Consider the following 21,402-nt stretch of genomic DNA (forward strand, 5'->3'; position numbering starts at 1 on the left):
TATTCAGATAGCAGCCGATAAGACAGCTAACGATTAGTGGGCCTCAGATGGGCGTTCAGGTAACGTCACGACGGAGGGGCCAGTTGGATAACTCCCTCAGGCAGATAACGTCGGTAGTCCATTCATGAAGGCCTGGTGGAGCTCCGCATCGGCAGTAAAACGGGTCCAGATAGGTGATTGTAGCCGAGGAGTGGCTGATGGAACTCTTCAGCTGGCTAGCTCCGGAATAATTTATGTTTGCTCCAGGACCGACGTAAGCCAATATTCACACGGATATCAGCTAGTTAGCTGCGAGATCCAGGTGTAAATGTTCAGAGCTTGCGGTTGAAATCCGGGGTTATGATGAGAAAAAAAGGTCCGGTATGTTCTGGCCTGAGTCGCGTTGTACAAAATTGGCGATTACTTTTCGAGCTAAAGGATAGCTGATGACCACAAACCGTGGTTAGCTGAATACTAACATTAGCCAGTAAACTGGCTAGGTTCTGGCTAGCTTCTGGTTAGCTTCTGGCTAGCTTCTGGTTAGCTTCTGGCTAGCTTTTGATTAGTTTCTGGCCAGCTTCTGGTTAGGTTCTGGCTAGCCTCTGGTTAGGTTCTGGCTAGCATCTGGTTAGCTTCTGGCTAGCTTGTATTGTGGATTTCAGATTTGAGGTAAATAATACTTATTTTTTTATATTGGTGAGGCGGGTTGCAGGAGAGTGTTTTGAAGTTGAGATTTGGGAAAAGAAAATATATAAAAAGATGTGCGAAGAAAGATGTAAATATATATATACATGGTACACAACAAGACGAGGACGAAGGACATCTGACTGCTATGCCATCTTGGTCAGCACCAAGATTTTATTTATTTATTTTTATTTTATTTTACTAGCCAAGTTAGTTAAGAACAAATTCTTATTTTCAATGAAGGCCTAGGAACAGTGGGTTAACTGCCTGTTCAGGGGCAGAATGACAGATTTGTACCTTGTCAGCTCAGGGATTCAAACCTGCAACCTTTCGGTTACTAGTCCAACGCTCTAACCACTAGGCTACCCTGCCGTCATCACAAGATGACGAGATGTTGGACTGGAGGCAGGGACCAGAGTCAGAGGGAGCAAATCTGTAGCGGAGAGGAAATCAGAATCAGGCAAGGAAAACAGACACAACAGGATAACAGGCTCTGAATAGTAACAAACGGCTAGATCTGTAGACTGACTGAGCAGCGACTACGATCTGGCAGTGTGGAAGTGGCAAGGTGTTGGAGGAAATTATGGTTGAAATGACTAATTATGTATACATTCCAATCAGAACTGACTAGTCCAAATGCTATAATGTACTGTACATATGAATTTTCTCTCTTGCTCCCATTCCCAATTGTATATAATGTAGTCAGGAGTTTAGAAACAATGACGGTCTGTTCCTTGTACAAATGAATGTACTATCACCAGGTGGCAGGAACGGACTATCTCCAGACTGTCTAGAATGCTGATTTATACTGACTGACCTTGACTTCAGGCGTGGAGCGACGTCATTTTCAGTTTATAACCTGTGGGAAAATGTGTATGTGGCAGTACTCTCTTGTAATAAACGCTGTTACCTGACTTTTAAGACTGGTCTCGATCTACTTCATGCATAATTAATGAATTTTACAACTCATTAATGAAAAAGAAAGAGTGCGAATTTGGTTGTAGGGTCCAGCATGATTTATTCCTCAATGAAATCTCGAGCCATGATACCTGAAAAAGGAGGGAACAGTGAATTATTGTGGAACACATAGCTGTCCGTGAGGTGTAGGCTACAATATTTTATGCACCTTTTGCTTTTGTAAACGTACCATAAAAAATCAAATATGGGCCTGGGCGCTGGCTAGAAATTCCCCCCCACACATGGAGTCTGAGGGGATGCTTGGACCTCGGCTTGCTTGATCTTCTTCCTTTTTTTCTGTAGTAGTTTTGAGCAAATTGCTCAAGGGCCACGGTTGATTCATCTGTGAAGATGGCGTCATTGAATGTCTCTCCAGCTTTGATCCATGCCTGGGCCTGCAGGACGCAAAGTCATTTTTTGTCAGACAAATCATTGGGTCGAAACTACAGAACAATACAAAACAAGAAAACACACATGCTTAATGTTCTGAAAAAAATGTATATATACACTACCGCTCAAAAGTTTGGGGTCACATAGAAATGTCCTTGTTTTGAAAGAAAAGCTATTTTTTTGTCCATTAAATAACATTAAATTGATCAGAATTTAATTTACAGTGTAGACTTTGTTAATGTTTTCATGACTATTGTAGCTGGAAACTGCAGATTTGTAATGGAATAACTACATAGGCCTACAGAGGCCCATGTTCAGCAACCATCACTCATGTTTTCCAATGGCACGTTGTGTTAGCTAATCCAATATTATTATTTTTAAAAGATAATTGATCATTAGAAAACCCTTTTGCATTTATATTAGCACAGCTTAAAACTGTAGTTGTGATTAAAGAAGCAATAAAACAGGCCTTCTTTAGACTAGTTGCGTGTCTGGAGCATCAGCATTTGTGGGTTAGATTACAGGCTCAAAATGACCAGAAACAAAGACTTTCTTCTGAAACTCATAGGACTATTCGTGTTCTGAGAAATGAAGGCTATACCATGCGAGAAATAACCAAGACACTGAAGATCTCATACAACGCTGTGTACTACTCCCTTCACAGAACAACACAAACTGTCTCTAACCAGAATAGAAAGATGGGTGGGAGGCCCCTGTGCACAACTGAGCAAGAGCAGAAATACATTAGAGTGTCTAGTTTGAGAAACAGACGCCTCACAACTGGCAGCTTCATTAAATAGTACCCCCCAAAAAACAGTCTCAAAGTCAACAGTGATAAGGCAACTCTGGAATGCTGGCCTTCTAGGTAGAGTTGCAAAGAAGAAGCCATATCTCAGACTGGCCAATAAAAATAAAATATTAACTTATTGACGCACCCATCCCGTTAGTGGGATCATTTTATTCAACACCCGCTGAATTACAGCGCGCCAAATTCAAATTAAATTACTAAACATATTTAATTTTCATGAAATCACAAGTGCAATATAGCAAAACACAGCTTAGCTTGTTGGTAATCCACCAGTCGTGTCAGATTTCAATACAGCTATTCGGCGAAAGCATAACAAGCGTTTATGTAAGAACATCTCTCAGTAGACAAAATATTACATACACCTAGCAAACAAGTAGATTGGTCACGAAAGTCAGAAAAGCAATAGATTAAATCGCTTACCTTTGATGATCTTCGGATGTTTGCACTCACGAGACTCCCAGTTACACAATAAATGTTCCTTTTGTTCCATAAAGATTATTTTTATATCCAAAATCCCTCCATTTGTTTGGCACGTTATGTTCAGAAATCCACAGGCTCGAGCGGTCACGACATCGCAGATGAAAATTCCAAATAGTATCCGTAAAGTTCGTAGAAACATGTCGAAAGTTTTTTATAATCAATCCTCAGGTTGTTTTTACAATATATAATCAATAATATTTCAACCGGGACTGTAGCTTCTTCAATAGGAGAGAGAGAGAGAAAATGTCTGCTCCAAGCTGTTGTGCATGCAAAACGCTGCTGGCACCCAGCCATACAATGATGCGATGTGATCTTTCTCGCTCATTTTTTCAAAATAAGAGCCTGAAACTATGTCTAAAGACTGTTCACACCATGGGGAAGCCATAGGAAAAGGAATCTGGTTGATATCCCTTTAATTGGAGTGAAGGCAGACAATGAAACAGAGAGCTCTCAGCTTTCCTCAGGTTTTCGCCTGCAATATCAATTCTGTTATACTCATAGACAATATTTTGACAGTTTTGTCAACTTTAGAGTGTTTTCTATCCTAATCTGACAATTATATGCATATTCTAGATTCTGGGCCTGAGAAATAGGCAGTTTCATTTGGGTACGTTTTTCATCCAAACATCAAAATACTGCCCCCTACACTCAACAGGTTAAAATGTATAACACTTGTATTTTCATCAACATGTATGATGATTATTTCTGTAAATTGATGTGGCTCTCTGCAAATTGACCGGATGTTTTTGGAACTACTGAACATAACGTGCCCAATGTACACTGAGTTTTTAAAAATTTAAATATGAACTTTACCGAACAAAACATACATGTATTGTGTAACATGAAGTCCTATGAGTGTCATCTGATGTAGATCATCAAAGGAAAGTGATTAATTCTATCTATATTTCTGCTTTTTCTGACTCCACTCTTTGGCTGGAAAAATGGCTGTGTGTGTTTGTGAATTGGCTCTGACCTAACATAATCGTTTGTGGTGCTTTCGCTGTAAAGCCTATTTGAAATAGGACACTGTGGTGGGATTAACAACAAGATTACCTTGAAAATGGTATAAAATACATGTAAGTTTGAGGAATTGTAATTATGAGATATCTGTTGTTTTGAATTTGGCGCCCTGTACTTTCACTGGCTGTTGTCATATCAATCAAATGGCAGTAAATACAGGTTAACATGTTTATTTATTATGTTGTAATGGATACAGATAAGAACATCATAAACTGTGTGTGAGTAATGGAGGAGCATAGTTCTCACTTGGTCTTCCCTACAGGATTGGTAACCTCTCCGAGGAGACATACTGCTGGTGAACGCTGCTTCTCCTCTTCCATCTCCGCCAGTGTTGCGCTGTCTTTAAACAATTACTCTGCTCGCCCCAAGAGGATCAACCAAACGCTGCGAAGTGGAGGGAGACAAAATATGGATGAAATAGCGTTGGTCGGACACATATTCAGACCTTTCCAGCTATAGCACTGATCTCATCTCTAAGAAGTTAATCTGTTTTGGGCTTAATTGCCATGTATCTTCATGTCATTTTTATCCTCATTGGGCCCAGAAGTTGCTTCTGCCTTTATCACTATGCAACGATAAACTCTGACCGTCTTATATTATATCATATTAGATTATATTATATACAATGAATCATTTCAAAGGATTTGAATGTCCTTGAGAATGTAATGACATGCTAATATGCTATTCTACATTCATGCAGGCACAGTTTGCTATAGATGAAGGATGGGCATATAGTGGGATTGGTCAGTAAATCATGGGGGAGATACTGTACAGTATGTGTATAGTTTCTTAGATAATAGGCAAACATTTACTGGAAATAAAAGACAATGACTCTCAACCACTCTTCAATTGATGCAATTGTTGTCGATTGAAGCACACTGAAAATACACATTTAAGATTAAATTCAACTCTGGCAAGAAATTGTAATCAATATTAACACTTTTACATGGAGCCACAGTGATAATATGGTTAAGATGCCATGGTTCCTTTTTGTCACAAAGCCAGTGCCAGCTACCTCAGCAGTGCCCGCGGGAATAGAGATCCATCCAAGTAGTGGCATTAATCTAACAGCAGGTTTCTGGTGCAGACCCACAGCTGTCTGACTGTCTGTGATGACTAAACATCTCAGTGTTTCTACCACGGGGGGGCAATAACCCTCCAATACCCACACACCCACCCACACACAAGCTCTGGAGGACTCACCTTGAGACGGGACAAAGAGGGTTCTTCAAAGTCACCCACCTTCTGCTTTCAATTAGTATTACATAACCTTCTTACTTTTCACTCTCTCTCTATGTACACATTTTCTCTCTCCAGACAAAAATAGATTGATAAATATGTTCCCCAGTGTAATCTAGCATGGTGACAAAGTGTCACCAATCAGGACAGGTTTGCAACTTAAATGCATTATGTACTGTATGCATAGCACATACGGATGTGTGAAACTTACTCCTCAGCCTGAGTGTGTCCCCACTTGCGTCACCGAATAGCTAGCTTTTCGGGTAGCACCGACTGCGATCACGTGTGGGGATGTGTGAAACACTCATGAGGAAGAGGTGGGACTCGCTAAGCAAGCAGCGTGACATTCTTTACATATGCACGTAAAAAAGGAGTGTTTCTATTAAGTTGATTTGACACATTTGACCAGTTTCTGACAGCAGGAATATTATCCTGCAGCAACAGGAAATGGGTTTGATACATTTTTAGTTTGGGAAAATCAAGTCCGACATTTTTAAGTGGAAATTACAAACTGTAGAAGCCTTTTTAAACATCAAATACACTACAAGTTTGCAACAACAGGGTGATCAAATGAAGATCCTACATTTATAAACAAGAATACAGAAACAATGCAGGCACATGAGTTACTTCAAGGCAAGAAAAGGGTTTACCTCAGGGCAAGAGGGAATGAGAAAGGTGTAGATAATGGGTTGCAGACTCCTACTCCCATTGCTTCCACCTCATCACTTTGCATTTCATGTATACCATGTATGCTCAGGTCCAACATTACTGGCACCCTTGAAATGAATTAGCAAGAATATTGTATAAATCCTCTCTGTGGTCCTTCTGTAGCTCAGTTGGTAGAGCATGGCGCTTGTAACGCCAGGGTAGTGTGTTCGATTCCCAGGACCACCCATACGTAGAATGTATGCACACATGACTGTAAGTCGCTTTGGATAAAAGCGTCAGCTAAATGGCATATATATATATATAAGGGGCAGTATTTTCACGTCTGGATGAAAAGCCTGCCCAAAGTATACTGCCTGCTACTCAGGACCAGAAGCCCGTTTTAATAGAAATATGCTTGCAGTTCCTATGGCTTCCACTAGATGTCAAGAGTCTTTAGAAATTGGTTGATGTTTTTTCTTTGAGTAATGAAGAAATAGCCCTTTCCTTTCTGGGAGTCTTTGTTTGGCGTGCGCGACCTGAAGCTTGCTCCACTTTGATTTTATCCACTATTGAACACAGTTTATTCCGTCTTAAATTTGATCAATTATTTATGTTTTAAAATACCTAAAGTTGGATGAGGAAAGTTGTTTGAAATGTTTGGACCAAGATAACAGGTAACTAATTTGTAGTCATGTTTGGCAAGTTGGAACCGGCGTTTTCTGAATCAAACGCGCCAAATAAATTGACATTTTGGGAATTAATCAAACAAAAGGACCATTTGTGACGTTTATGGGATATATTGGAGTGCCAACAGAAGAAGATCTTCAAAGGTAAGACATGAATTATATCGTTATTTCGGAGTTTTGTCTTGTGCCTGGCAGGTTGAAATATAATTGTCATGTGTTTGTTTGATGGGGTGCTGTCCTCAGATAATAGCATGGTTTGATTTCGCCGTAAAGCCTTTTTGAAATCTGACACGGTGGCTGGATTAACAAGAGGTTAAGCTTATTTTGGTGTATTGCACTTGTGATTATATTAAAGTTAAATATTTCTAATAATTTAATTTGAATTTGGCGCTCTGCCATTTCACTGGATGTTGTCAAATCGATTTGGGATTTGATCCATAAGAAGATCAAATAAATAACACAAATACTGAGCTACATTTTACTCTACAAAAAATGGAACATTAATTTTAACTAACACTATTCCTCAGAGTAAGTGATTTTTTTAGCAAGAAATACTTGTTTTCTCTCAAAAAGAGGATCTCATAATGTTATACCGTACCATGCGAGGAAAACGGCACTGAGTCTATTTCAAAAATGTTTCATGAGAACACATTGTAACGGATTTCTTCGTCGAATGAGGAAGAGTAGTCGGACCAAAGCGCAGCGTGGTAAGGGTTCATGTTTTTTTATTGTACTGAACACTAATACAAAATAACAAGAGAATAAATGAAACCGAAACAGTCCTGTAAGGTGCAAACACTAAACAGAAAATAACGACCCACAATTCCCATTTGGGAAAAAGCTACCTAAATATGGTTCCCAAACAGAGACAACAATAGATAGCTGTCCCTGATTGAGAGCCATACCCGGCCAAAATAAAGAAATACAAAACATAGAAAAAGGACATAGAATGCCCACACAAATCACACCCTGACCAAACCAAAATAGAGACATAAAAAGCTCTTCACGGTCAGGGCGTGACAGTACCCCGCCCCAAATGTGCGGACACCGGCCGCAAAACCTGGACCTATAGAGGAGGGTCTGGGTGGACATTTCTCCGCGGTGGTGACTCTGGTGAGGGACGTAGACCCCGCTCCACCTCTGGCTCGGCCCACTTAGGGGACCCTCGCCACCGACCCTTGACTAGGGACCCTCGTAGAGAACCCCGGACTGGAGGACGCCACTGGAAGCTCCGGACCGAAGGGCGCCTCTGGACTGAAGGGCGCCTCTGGTCGCTCTGGACTGAAGGACTAACTCTGGACGCTCCGGACTGGCGGGCGACACAGGAGGCTCTGGACTGGAGGGCGTCGCTGGAAGCTCCTGACTGGAGGGCGACACTGGAGGCTCCGGTCTGGAGGGCGACTCTGGAGGGAGGAGACGCAGAGACAGCCTGGTGCGTGGGGCTGCCACAGGGCCCACCAGGCTGGGGAGACCTACAGGAGGCCTGGTGTCTGGAGGAGGCACCGGATGAACCGGGCTGTGGGGGAGCACTGGAGCTCTGGTGCGCAGCCTTGGCACCACTCACCAGGCTGAATGCCCACTTTAGTCCAGCCCCTCCAGAGTCCAGGCACAGGTCGAACCGGGCTGTGGCGGAGCACTGGAGATCTGGTGCTTACCACTCGCACCTCTCCCTTAGGCTCAATGCCCACTTTCGCCCGGTACAGGCGAAACACAGGCATAGGGCGAACTGAACCCTTGCAGCGCCCCGTAGACACAGTACGCAGAGCCGGCGCAGGATACCTTGGGCCGAAACGGCGCCCTTGAGACCAAACGCGCTGAGCTGGCACAATCCGCCATGGCTGGATGCCCACTCTCGCATGGCACTTGCGGGGGGCTGGCATATAGCGCTCCGGGCTATGAGTGCGCTCTGGAGACACTGTGCATTTCACCGCATAACACGGTGCCTGACCAGTACCACTCTGCTTCCGGTGAGTACGGGGAGTTGGCTCAGGTCTCTCGCCTGACTCCGCCAATCTCCCCGTGTCCCCGTGCCCCCCAAAAAAAAATATTTTGGGGCTGCCTCTCGTGCCTGCTGCGCTGCCTTGACTCATATCGCCGCCTCTCAGTTTTAGCTGCCTCCAGTTCTTCTTGCGGGCGGCGATATTCCCCAGCCTGTCTCCAGGGTCCTTGTCCGTCCAATATCTCCTTCCATGTGCAGGAGTCCTGAACCCTCTGCTCCTCATCACCACGCTACTTGGTCCGTTTATGGTGGGTAGTTCTATAGCGGTTTTCGTCGTCGGATGAGGAAGAGTAGTCGGACCAAAGCGCAGCGTGGTAAGTGTTCATGTTTTTTTATTGTACTGAACACTAATACAAAATAACAAGAGAATAAATGAAACCGAAACAGTCCCGTAAGGTGCAAACACTAAACAGAAAATAATTACCCACAAAACCCATGTGGGAAAAAGCTCCCTAAGTATGGTTCCCAATCAGAGACAACAATAGACAGCTGTCCCTGATTGAGAACCATACCCGGCCAAAACAAAGAAAAAGGACATAGAAAAAGGACATAGAGAAGAAAAAAAGGACAGAAAAAGGACATAGAATGCCCACCCAAATCATACCCTGACCAAACCAAAATAGAGACAGACGTAAAAGCTCTCTATGGTCACGGTGTGACACACATTGGGAGGGATCTTAAACCATTTCTCCAAACATAATAATTTCAGATCCTTGGTTGGCACCCCAGATTGGTGCCATTTTCCTTGCATTTTCCTTGCAAGGTGATGTATTAAAAGGTACTGAAAACAAGGTTGCCAATCATTTTGAAACCTATTACTTATCATTTGATACAGTCTGTTTTGCTCGTCTTTATCTTTACCTTTGATCTATGGAGAATGCAGAACTTACTGTGAACTGGCAAACTTGCTCCGAATTTAGATAAATACTTTTGCTAGGATGAAGCAGTTTTAAGAAAAGAGCAACATAAGAAGCATATTTTGGGGTTGAAAAATGAGCACATCCATCAATGTCATCAACTTTCTGCCAGTTTAATTTCACCACAACTTATATATGGATTACTTTGCAAAATGTTCACTTGCTGACATCAACAATTCATCAAAACAGCCATATTGTGTTCTTGTAGACAGTCAGACGGCACTGTCTGGAGAAAAAAGCATGAAAAATATTTCAATAATATGGATATACACTACAAAACATTTAGAACACATGCTCTTTCCCTGACATAGACTGACCAGGTGAAAGCAATGATCACTTATTATTACAATCCCATATTGATTGGTAGTTTTAATACTTTGTTATAGGTTTAGATTACATAACTAGATATTTTTGCTTATTTGACCATCTTTCTCCTCATAGCGTAGCATGATGTTATCCCTCTCATTGACCAGCATTGCATCTTCAAGCAAAGCACACTGTGGGAAAAGTATGCAACTCCTGAGTTCTATGAAGATGCACATGTCTAGGGCCCAGATTTGAGAGGAGACCTGTGATTTGCACACCAATGCTATCAGCACTACAGAACACAATTGACATGAAATGAATTACTATACAGTATATTGTATGTTATTTTTTTTTAATTCTCAAAATAAGGCTCTCTAGTTTGCATGTGTACCCAGAGGTCATAGTGAGAACTAGATATTCCCAGCAACTATCTGCAGACTGGCATACATTAACTTTATTCTTAATGTACACCTGTCTATTTCCTCAATTAGATGGTGTACTGGACATACTAATAACATGTCAGGATGAGGATTTTTGATTGACAGACAAAATCTTGGATGGGAGGGGCTTACTAAGCTAACATTTGGATTTGTTTTAAAATAGTCATACTATGTCATACGATCATTTAGCTATTTGAATTTGAATTTTAGAACCCCTTAGGTATCAAATAGAGACAAAATTATTTGATAAAATATTGAATTTGACCTTTATTGCCATAGGCCATAACACATTCATGAATGGAAAAACATACAGTCCAAAAATATCTCATAAGGAATAAGGTTTTGAAGTGTCTGTTGTATATTTAGGAGATACAAGAAAGCTCAGGAATTATATATCATACTTTTTTCAATACATTTAACCCCTTATTTTTGTTGCCACGAAACTACCTTCATTAGAGGGTCATACTAGTTTGTTGCTCAAACTGTTCAGACACTACAGAAGTGTGCACATCAGCATTACAGACTTCAGATGAGACCCGTGACACTTGTGCGGGTTGTAGAGCAAAGTGGAGAATATAATTTTGTTCGAGAGAGTCTCCCCTTTCCATAGAGTGGTTTGGACACTATAGACTTATCTGGTGATAATACACATCTTTAGGGATGTCTCATAGTCTGACAAACAGCCACCTTCCACCGCAGATGCGGAAGGTCGACATAGGCGGATACGGTGGATGAGAAAGTTCATGCAAAATAAACTTTTTGTATTTAGTTTTTACAATTATGTTACTTAGATTGGCACACGGGTGCATCAATAGACTCTTAAGGATTAAATGTCAACCACTCTACAACATATGACATGATTTCTTCTAGGGGAGAATCTTTTTTGGATGTAAAAGGTTTTGGCACAACTTGAGACTGATCGGGTATACACCCCTTGAGGTAAAGCCTAGGGCATTAGCTCTGGGAGTGAAGACAAGTATTCAGGTGTAAGGCAAGGTTATTCATCAGCATGTGAATTTATTCTACTTTGGCACCTCCACTACAAGCTGATCATTCTCCCAGAAGCTTTACTATGTCAAATCATATCAAATCTAATTTTATTTGTCACATGTGCCGAATACAACAGGTGTAGACTTACCATGAAATGCTTACTAACAAGTCCTTAACCAACAACGCAGTTTGAGAAATAGAGTTAAGAAAATATTTACTGAATAAACTAAAGTTAAACATTTATTAAAAAGTAACACAATAAATAACAATAACGAGGAAATATACAGGATGTACCGCTACCGAGTCAATGTGCGAGGGTACAGGTTAGTCGAGGTAATTTGGACATGTTCTATTATTTTGGTTTGGTCAGGGTATGATATGGGTGGGCATTCTATGTTCCTTTTTCTATGTTTGGTTCTCAATCAGGGACAGCTATCGTTCGTTGTCTCTGATTGAGAACCATACTTAGGTAGCTTTTTTCCACAGGGTTTTTGTGGGTAGTTATTTTCTGTTTTGTGTTTCTGCACCTGAGACAGGACTGTTTCGGTTTTCGTTCATTCTCTTTGTTATTTTTGTTATTTATTGTTCAGCTGAAATAAAAGTATGAACACTTACCACGCTGCGCTTTGATCCACACCTTCTTCACCTTCTTCAACAATCGTTACATGTTCGGCTGCTGCTGCTATGCTTGTAAAAAATTAATAATAATATTTTTCCCCCTTTCCATATGTTAAAGATTCCAATTGATGAAGTGTTTTTAGCCACAATCGGCCCCACACAAATTAATACATTTGGGCACAGTCGATTGCGTGCTGGACTTAGAATGTTGAGGGTTCGAAACCTTCTCTCTGCTTTGTTTCATTACAATAGTATGCCGGTCTCAGAGCAAATAGCCTGGATTGTTACTCTCATCTCGTTCCTCGCTCTCTTCCACGCGTAATTCTCTGCCTGAGTGGCTCGCTTGTGGGCGTGCTGGCAGGATGTTTTTTATTTTATTCTGTACATATGAATCAGCGTCATTCAAAGAATGGAGTTTGATACACCTGGTATTGGATATGACTGAAAAAAAACTTGTTAAATAGCGATTTTCGTAAATTAACTTTATGACAAAAAAATATGCACAATTGTTTGTCTCTACATTAACTAACATATTCCTCTCAATTGTAAAAAATAATTATTGATTCGTTATGACGTTATAATTACTTACATTTGCTTCCACCATAATGTTTTGTCAGCCATCTTCGCTGACGAAAGTCACTAGGGACGGGTGGCTCTCGTCAAATTCGTCGTTGGAACCACTCAAAATGATTGGTCATATAAAAAGCTTGGGACAAAAATGCATAATGAGTGCTCTAACTCCCCTTTGCGGTAGTCTGGAGCAATGAAGCCGTGACGCTGGGTACCTCTAAGTCCCACAGTGGAAGCTTGCAACTTTTAAGGGAGCAAACACTGTAGGTAGGGGTGAAGTGACTATTCATTGATTATAAACAGTGAATAGCAGCAGTGTAAAAACAAAGCGGGGGTGGGGGGGTAAATGTAAATAGTCCGGGTGGCCATTTGATAAATTGTTCAGCAGTCTTATGGCTTAGGGGTAGAAGCTGTTAAAACCTCTTTGGGCTAGGCGTGCTGCTAGCAGCACACCTTGACAACATCCGGTGAAATTGCAGGGCGACAAATACAAACTACAGAATTGTAAATACTTAACATTCATGAAAATACACATGCAATACATCAAAATAAAGATGAACTTCTTGTTAATCCAGCCGCGGTGTCAGATTTCAAAAAGGCTTTACGGCAAAAGCATACCATGCGATTATCTGAGGACAGCGCCCCGCACACAAATGCATGAAAATTATTTTGAACCAGGCAGTTGCGACACGTAAGTCAGAAATAGCGTAATAAAATATGCCTTACCTTTGAAGATCTTCTGTTGACACTCCAAAAGGTCCCAGTTACATACAAATGGTCCTTTCGTTCGATAAAGTCCTTCTTTATATCCATAGAAACTCAGTTTAGCTGGCGCGCTTCAGTCAATAATCCACTGTTTTCCCTCCCTGAAAATGCATACAAAATGAATCCCCAACGTTACTAATAAACATATCCAAACAAGTCAAACAATGTTTATAATCAAACCTAATATGTAAATAAACGATATCATTTTAAGACGAAGAATCGTTATTGATTTACTGGAGATAAACAAAAATAATGCGCACTTGTCCATGCGCATGGAAACACTACTTGCCAAAATGGGAGCAACTTAGAAAAACTACAACTTCTACCTCATTTTTCCAAAAACCAGCCTGAAACTCTTTCTAAAGACTGTTGACATCTAGTGGAAGCCCTAGGAATTGCAATCGGGGAGGATTTTGCCTCATAAAAGTGACAGCCATTGAAATCAGTGGTAGGATTAACTGTTTGGGGGGTTGGTTTGTCCTCGGGGTTTCACCTGCCATTTCATTTCTGTTATACTCACAGACATTATTGTAACAGTTTTAGAAACGGTAGTGTTTCTTCCATCCAAATCTACCAATTATATGCATATCCTAGCTTGTTGGCCTGAGTAACAGGCAGTTTACTTTGGGCACACTTTTTATCTGCACGTGAAAATACTGCCCCCTAGCCCAAAGAGGTTACTAAGGAGCCTTTTGGACCTAGATTTGGAGCTCAGGTACTGCTTGCCATGCGGTAGCAGAGAGAGCAGTCTATGACTTTGACAATTTTTGGGGCCTTCCTCTCATTTTATCTCTAAGGTTTCCAGCTGTACACCTAAGGACTAGTACTGTACATTATGTTTATCCTCAGCATGGTCCACATGCACAGGTAACAAATGGCCTATGGAGAAGTAATGTAATAAAAAGCCACGCCATTGATGGCTAAATTAATTGGAGGACAATATATTATTAGTCTACCAATGACGTGCATATATATATATATATGTATATTTGTAGCTCAGCGCTTCCTCCCCCGAAAGTCAAAATTAAAATGTTTTTGCGGAGAGTAGGTCATTAATCTCTCATAACAAATGTGCGCTCTTACCTCCGTCATTTGTAAGTGTTCACCAGCGCATAGTCATTCCTGTCCCTCAGACGGTTTACTGCTTCTCTCATTAATCTGTCCCTGTCTGGTTGCTTGGCTGCGGAAGCAGCACGTCCAATTGTCTGCGATAGAGCATGTTTGAAGACTATGCTCATTTCTGCAGTTGGGTCACCTGATACTCTCCTACCTTCCACTGGCATACTGCTATGTTCAGCTGATTTTCTTTCTCTTTCTGTTTTCTTTCTTTCTCTCTCTGGACAACCCCTCATTCTCTCTCTTCCACTCTCTCTGTCTCTCGTCAATTAATGTCACCCTTCCAGCTCTTACTGACACCTACCCATGAGCCCCCTCTCTTTCCATTTGCTGTAACCAGCATCCTCAGCCACTGAGCACCGGCCAACACCGGACTTTTTAAAGTAGTTGAAATTTGGTCAGTCAGCCCTGGCCTTGATTTCATAGATGTCTATGATTGGTTCAGATTTGGTCCGGTCTGAATTTGGTCTTGTTTGGTTTAAGATAATAGCAAGTGTCTAGAATAATACCCCAAAATGCAAAGGAGGATATTGCATATTTCTATCTTTGTGTACCCATTTAGGATACATCACCATTAATATCCATAATTATGCATTTCTCTGTAGTACAGCTCAGGGACCCATGATGGAATTCCATTCCCACAATTCTGTTACCAGGTGTAAATCGACTTCACTTACAGTAGTTCAATAACCAAAATAAATGTTTCCAAAAGTTAAGGTGTCATGTCATAGCTGACACCCCATTCTTTCTGCGGACATCTTTGAATCTTAATTTGGAGCAGATATTTAATTAACAGAGTTTTTGGAAAATGTGGTGACATAAAAAACTGAGGGACATTTTACCTACATTATGCAACCAAATGTTGCATTTTGCACAGTTCTTCCAGTAAATGTGTTTTTGTAAAACATTCTGCATAATTTGTTAATTATTAAAGGTAGTCCATGTATGGTTTGTTAAATAACACTTTATTTGGATAGTCCATCTGTAGCTGCTCTACAGACCACAGGAGGTTGGTGGCACCTTAATTGTGGGATAACAGGCTCATGGTAATGGCTGGAGCGAAACTAGTGGAATGGGATCAAATACATCAAAGATATGGTTTCCATGTGTTTGTGGCAATTTCATTTGCTCTGTTTTTCGGCCATTATTATGAGCCATCCTCCCCTTAGAAGCCTCCTGTCCTACAGAATATTTAAAGACAAGAAGTAAGACATCAACTAACCCTAACCCTTAACCTAATCCTCATTCTAAACCTAACACTAACAATAACCATAAACTTAGCAAGCAGTTGCTTATCAACAGATAGTTTGTTGATAGAATTTCCATTTTACGAGCAAATACAGACTGACTATGCGGACTATCCAAATAAATTGTGCCCAATAATCACGAACCGCAATTCAGTTACAGTGGACTTGCCCCTATTGCAAAGGTTATGATAGTTGAGCTGGTTGTCTTTGCTTTTATTACAGACATTTTCTTCCTCCTCCACTGCTCCTCCTCATAATGTCCAACAAAATCACTGTCTTCATTGTCCTATTTCATAATTTTTCACCAGCGTTAAACCTATTCAGTAAACCAAAAATTACCCTTAAATTTGATACAAAAAGACTCATTCCTCTATTTCTCCATGGATCCTAGATATGGATATGGGTATCCATCTGGATTCACCTGGTCAGTATGTCATGGAAAGAGCAGGTGTTCTTAACCGGAACCCCTCGCCAACAGCCGATGAAATTGCAGGGCGCCAAATACAAATCAACAAAAATCTCATAAATCAAATTTCTCAAACATACAAGTATTAGGCACCATTTTAAAGATAGAATTTGCGTTAATCCAGCCACAGTGTCTGATTTCAAAAATACTTTACAGCGAAAGCTCCACAATTGATTATGTTAGACAAACGACTTAATGTTACACATTACATGTATGTTTTTTTTCGATAAAGTGCATATTTATATCCAAAAATCTAATTTTCCATTGGTGTGTTATGTTCAGTAGTTCCAAAACATGCAGTGATTTTGCAGAGAGCCTCATCAATTCACAGAAATACTCATTATAAATGTTGATGAAAATTCAAGTGTTATGCATGGAACTTTAGATACACTTCTCCTTAATGCAACCGCTGTGTCAGATTTTTTTTTAACTCTACAGAAAAAGCATACCATGCAGGGTAGCCTAGTGGTTAGAGCGTTGGACTAGTAACCGGAAGGTTGCAAGTTCAAACCCCCGAGCCGACAAGGTACAAATCTGTCGTTCTGCCCCTGAACAGGCAGTTAACCCACTGTTCCTAGGCCGTTATTGAAAATAAGAATTTGTTCTTAACTGACTTGCCTGGTTAAATAAAGGTAAATAAATCTGAGTACGGACCTCAGAGCCCAAACCAGCCAAAATAAATATTAGTCAGAAATAGCATTAAAAACATTCACTTACCTTTGGTGATATTCATCAGAATGCACTCCCAGGAATCCCAGTTCCACAATAAATGTTTGATTTGTTCGATAAAGTTCATAATTTATGTCCATATACCTCCTTTTTTCAGGGCGTTTGGTAAAGAAATCGAAACGCGCGTTCAACTTCCAGCGGAAAGGTCAGACAAAAATTCCAAAAAGTTATATTACTGGTCGTAGAAACATATCAAACTATGTATAGAATCAATCTTTAGGATGTTTTAATCATAAATGTTCAATAATGTTCCAACAGGAGAATTCCATTGTCTGTAGAAAAGCAATGGAATGAGAGCTACCTCTCATGTGAATGTGCATGACTGAGATTGAGGCTGCAGCCAGACCTCTGAATCATTCCCCACTCATTCAGCCCCCCATCACAGTAGAAGCTTGAAATAAAGTTCTAAAGACGGTTGACATCTAGTGGAAGCCTTAGGAAGTGCAAAATGACCCATATCCCATTGTGTATTCGATAGGGGGCGGAGTTCAAAAACTACAAACCTCAGATTTCCACTTCCTGTTTGGATTTTTTCTCAGGTTTTTGCCTGCCATATGAGTTCTGTTATACTTACAGATAACATTCAAATAGTTTTAGAAACTCCAAGTGTTTTCTATCCAATACTAATAATAATAATATACATATATTATTAGCATCTGGGACTGAGTAGGAGGCAGTGTACTCTGGGCACGCTTTCATCCATTACATTTACATTTAAGTCATTTAGCAGACGCTCTTATCCAGAGCGACTTACAAATTGGTGCATTCACCTTATGACATCCAGTGGAACAGCCACTTTACAATAGTGCATCTAAATCTTTTAAGGGGGGGGGGGTGAGAAGGATTACTTTATCCTATCCTAGATATTCCTTAAAGAGGTGGGGTTTCGGGTGTCTCCGGAAGGTGGTGATTGACACCGCTGTCCTGGCGTCGTGAGGGAGTGTGTTCCACCATTGGGGAGCCAGAGCAGCGAACAGTTTTGACTGGGCTGAGCGGGAACTGTACTTCCTCAGTGGTAGGGAGGCGAGCAGGCCAGAGGTGGATGAACGCAGTGCCCTTGTTTGGGTGTAGGGCCTGATCAGAGCCTGGAGGTACTGAGGTGCCGTTCCCCTCACAGCTCCGTAGGCAAGCACCATGGTCTTGTAGCGGATGCGAGCTTCAACTGGAAGCCAGTGGAGAGAGCGGAGGAGCGGGGTGACGTGAGAGAACTTGGGAAGGTTGAACACCAGACGGGCTGCGGCGTTCTGGATGAGTTGTAGGGGCTTAATGGCACAGGCAGGGAGCCCAGCCAACAGCGAGTTGCAGTAATCCAGACGGGAGATGACAAGTGCCTGGATTAGGACCTGCGCCGCTTCCTGTGTGAGGCAGGGTCGTACTCTGCGGATGTTGTAGAGCATGAACCTACAGGAACGGGCCACCGCCTTGATGTTAGTTGAGAACGACAGGGTGTTGTCCAGGATCACGCCAAGGTTCTTAGCGCTCTGGGAGGAGGACACAATGGAGTTGTCAACCGTGATGGCGAGATCATGGAACGGGCAGTCCTTCCCCGGGAGGAAGAGCAGCTCCGTCTTGCCGAGGTTCAGCTTGAGGTGGTGATCCGTCATCCACACTGATATGTCTGCCAGACATGCAGAGATGCGATTCGCCACCTGGTCATCAGAAGGGGGAAAGGAGAAGATTAATTGTGTGTCATCTGCATAGCAATGATAGGAGAGACCATGTGAGATTATGACAGAGCCAAGTGACTTGGTGTATAGCGAGAATAGGAGAGGGCCTAGAACAGAGCCCTGGGGGACACCAGTGGTGAGAGCGCGTGGTGAGGAGACAGATTCTCGCCACGCCACCTGGTAGGAGCGACCTGTCAGGTAGGACGCAATCCAAGCGTGGGCCGCGCCGGAGATGCCCAACTCGGAGAGGGTGGAGAGGAGGATCTGATGGTTCACAGTATCGAAGGCAGCCGATAGGTCTAGAAGGATGAGAGCAGAGGAGAGAGAGTTAGCTTTAGCAGTGCGGAGCGCCTCCGTGATACAGAGAAGAGCAGTCTCAGTTGAATGACTAGTCTTGAAAAAGTGAAAATGCTGCCCCCTATCCCAAAGAAGTTTAAATATTTTGTACACCCAGTTTATATTGAATATAGGATGAAAAATGTGTTGTATGTTTCTTTCAATGCAATTTCAACATATACTTAGTTCTGATGATTATGTTGAAATTAGATTGATGTAACCACCTGCTTGTCAGGTTAAGTCAATGTATTTAAGTTGAAGTTTTACCCTAATTTCATTGTTAAATATCTTGAAATTAGATGAACACATTACAGGTTAGTTACTTGTTTCAAATCCATTGTATTTCCACGTTGATTTTACTTCACAATACGTTGACAAATTACGTTGAAACAATGTTGATTCAACCAGTGTGTAACAAGTGGGTAGCTTCCCCTTTTTCCATGGTTATTGAAAATGTATAGCCCACTGTAAATGCAGAGTAGAGTTCAGTACAGCACAATAAAGTGAATTACACTGTATACAACTCTACTATACTGTTGTTGTGAAGGGTCATGGCACCCCAACAGGACTCCAATTGCATCCAATTACCATAGGCAACACCCCTTCACTCCACCCATGTTTCCAATCTCTAATTGCCTCCTCTCCACCTTGTTCAACCCTGTCATTCCCCATATAAACTCGACGCTCCTTCCTACCTATCAGTTCAGTTTATGCTTGGTGATACCTTGTCTTTCCATTGTGAATGTAAGATGAAGGGCTGATGGTTATTATATCATTTGGAGAATGTAAGTCCTAAATAATATATACTTGGTACATTTGAAGTCAGAAGTTTACATAGACCTTAGCCAAATATATTTAATGTCAGTTTTTCACAATCCTGAAATGTAATCCTAGTAAAAATTCCCTGTGTTAGGTCAGTTAGTTTAGTTATTTTAAGAATGTGAAATGTCAGAATAATAGTAGAGAATTATTTATTTCAGCTTTTATCTCTTTCATCACATTCCCAGTGGGTCAGAAGTTTAAATACACTTGATTAGTATTTGGTAGAATTGCCTTTAAATTGTTTAACGTGGGTCAAATGTTTAGGGTAGCCTTCCACAACATTCCCACAATAAACTGGCTGAATTTTGTTCCATTCCTCCTGACAGAGCTGGTGGAACTGAGTCAGGTTTGTAGGACTCCTTGCTCGCACACACGTTTTGAGTTCTGCCGACACCATTCTCTATAAGATTGAGGCCAGGGCTTTGTGATGAACACTCCAATACCTTGACTTTGTTGTCCTTTTTGCCACAACTTTGGAAGCATGCTTGGGGTCATTGTCCATTTGGAAAACCCATTTGCGACCAAGCTTTAACTTCCTCACTGATGTCTTGAGATGTTGCTTCAATATATCCACATAATTTACTTCCTCATTATGCCATCAATTTTCTGAAGTGCACCAGTCCCTCCTGCAGCAAAGCACTCCCACAACATGATGCTGCCACCCGTGTTGCTTCACATTTCGAAAGGAGAACTTCAACTTGCAAGCCTCCCCCTTTTTCCTCCAAACATAATGATGGTAATTATGGCCAAACAGTTCTATTTTTGTTTCATCAGACCAAAGAACATTACTCCAAAAAGTACTAGCTTTGTCCCCATGTGCAGTTGCAAACCATAGTCTGGCTTTTTTATGTCTGTTTTGGAGCAGTGGTTTCTTCCTTGTTGAGCGGCCTTTCAGGTTATGTCGATATAGGACTGGTTTTACTGTGGCTATAGATACTTTTAACCTGTTTCCTCCAACATCTTCACAAGGTCCTTTGCTATTGTTCTGGGATCGATTTGCACTTTTCGCACCAAAGTACATTAGTCTCTAGGAGACAGAACGTGTCACCTTCCTGAGCGGTTGGACGGTCCCATAGTGTTTATACTTGCATACTATTGTTTGTACAGAAGAACGTGGTACCTTCAGGCGTTGGAAATTGCACCCAAGGATGAACCAGACCTGTGGAGGTCTACAAAAAAATGTTGGAGGTCTTGGCTAATTCTTTGGATTTTCCCATGATATCAAGCAAAGAGGCACTGAGTTTGAAGGTTGGCCTTGAAATACATCCACAGCTACACCTCCAAATGACTCAAATGATGTCAATTAGCCTATCAGAAGCTTCTAATGCCATAACATAATTTTCTGGAATGTTCCAAGCTGTTTAAAGGCACAGTCTACTTAGTGTGTGTAAACTTCTGATCCACTGGAATTGTGATACAGTGAATTATTGTAACGGCGTTCGTCTGTTGAAAGAGGAGCAGACCAAAATGCAGCGTGGTGTTTACTCATGTTCTTTAATGAAAATTTGAACGATACATGAAAT

At 41.3% G+C, this 21,402-nt stretch overlaps 1 long non-coding RNA gene across 1 annotated transcript; it reads right to left on the reverse strand.

Moving 5' to 3' along the window:
- Positions 1-1,826: 1,826 nt before the first annotated feature.
- LOC127910595 (uncharacterized) lies at positions 1,827-13,588 on the reverse strand. Its single transcript, XR_008075411.1, has 3 exons — positions 13,458-13,588; positions 4,565-4,702; positions 1,827-2,015 (listed from the first exon to the last, which is right to left on the reverse strand). It is a non-coding gene; the product is annotated as an uncharacterized LOC127910595 (long non-coding RNA).
- Between the last annotated feature and the right edge of the window lie 7,814 nt (positions 13,589-21,402).

This window comes from Oncorhynchus keta, chromosome 22 (assembly GCF_023373465.1).
Source record: "Oncorhynchus keta strain PuntledgeMale-10-30-2019 chromosome 22, Oket_V2, whole genome shotgun sequence".
Classification (NCBI taxonomy): domain Eukaryota; kingdom Metazoa; phylum Chordata; class Actinopteri; order Salmoniformes; family Salmonidae; genus Oncorhynchus; species Oncorhynchus keta.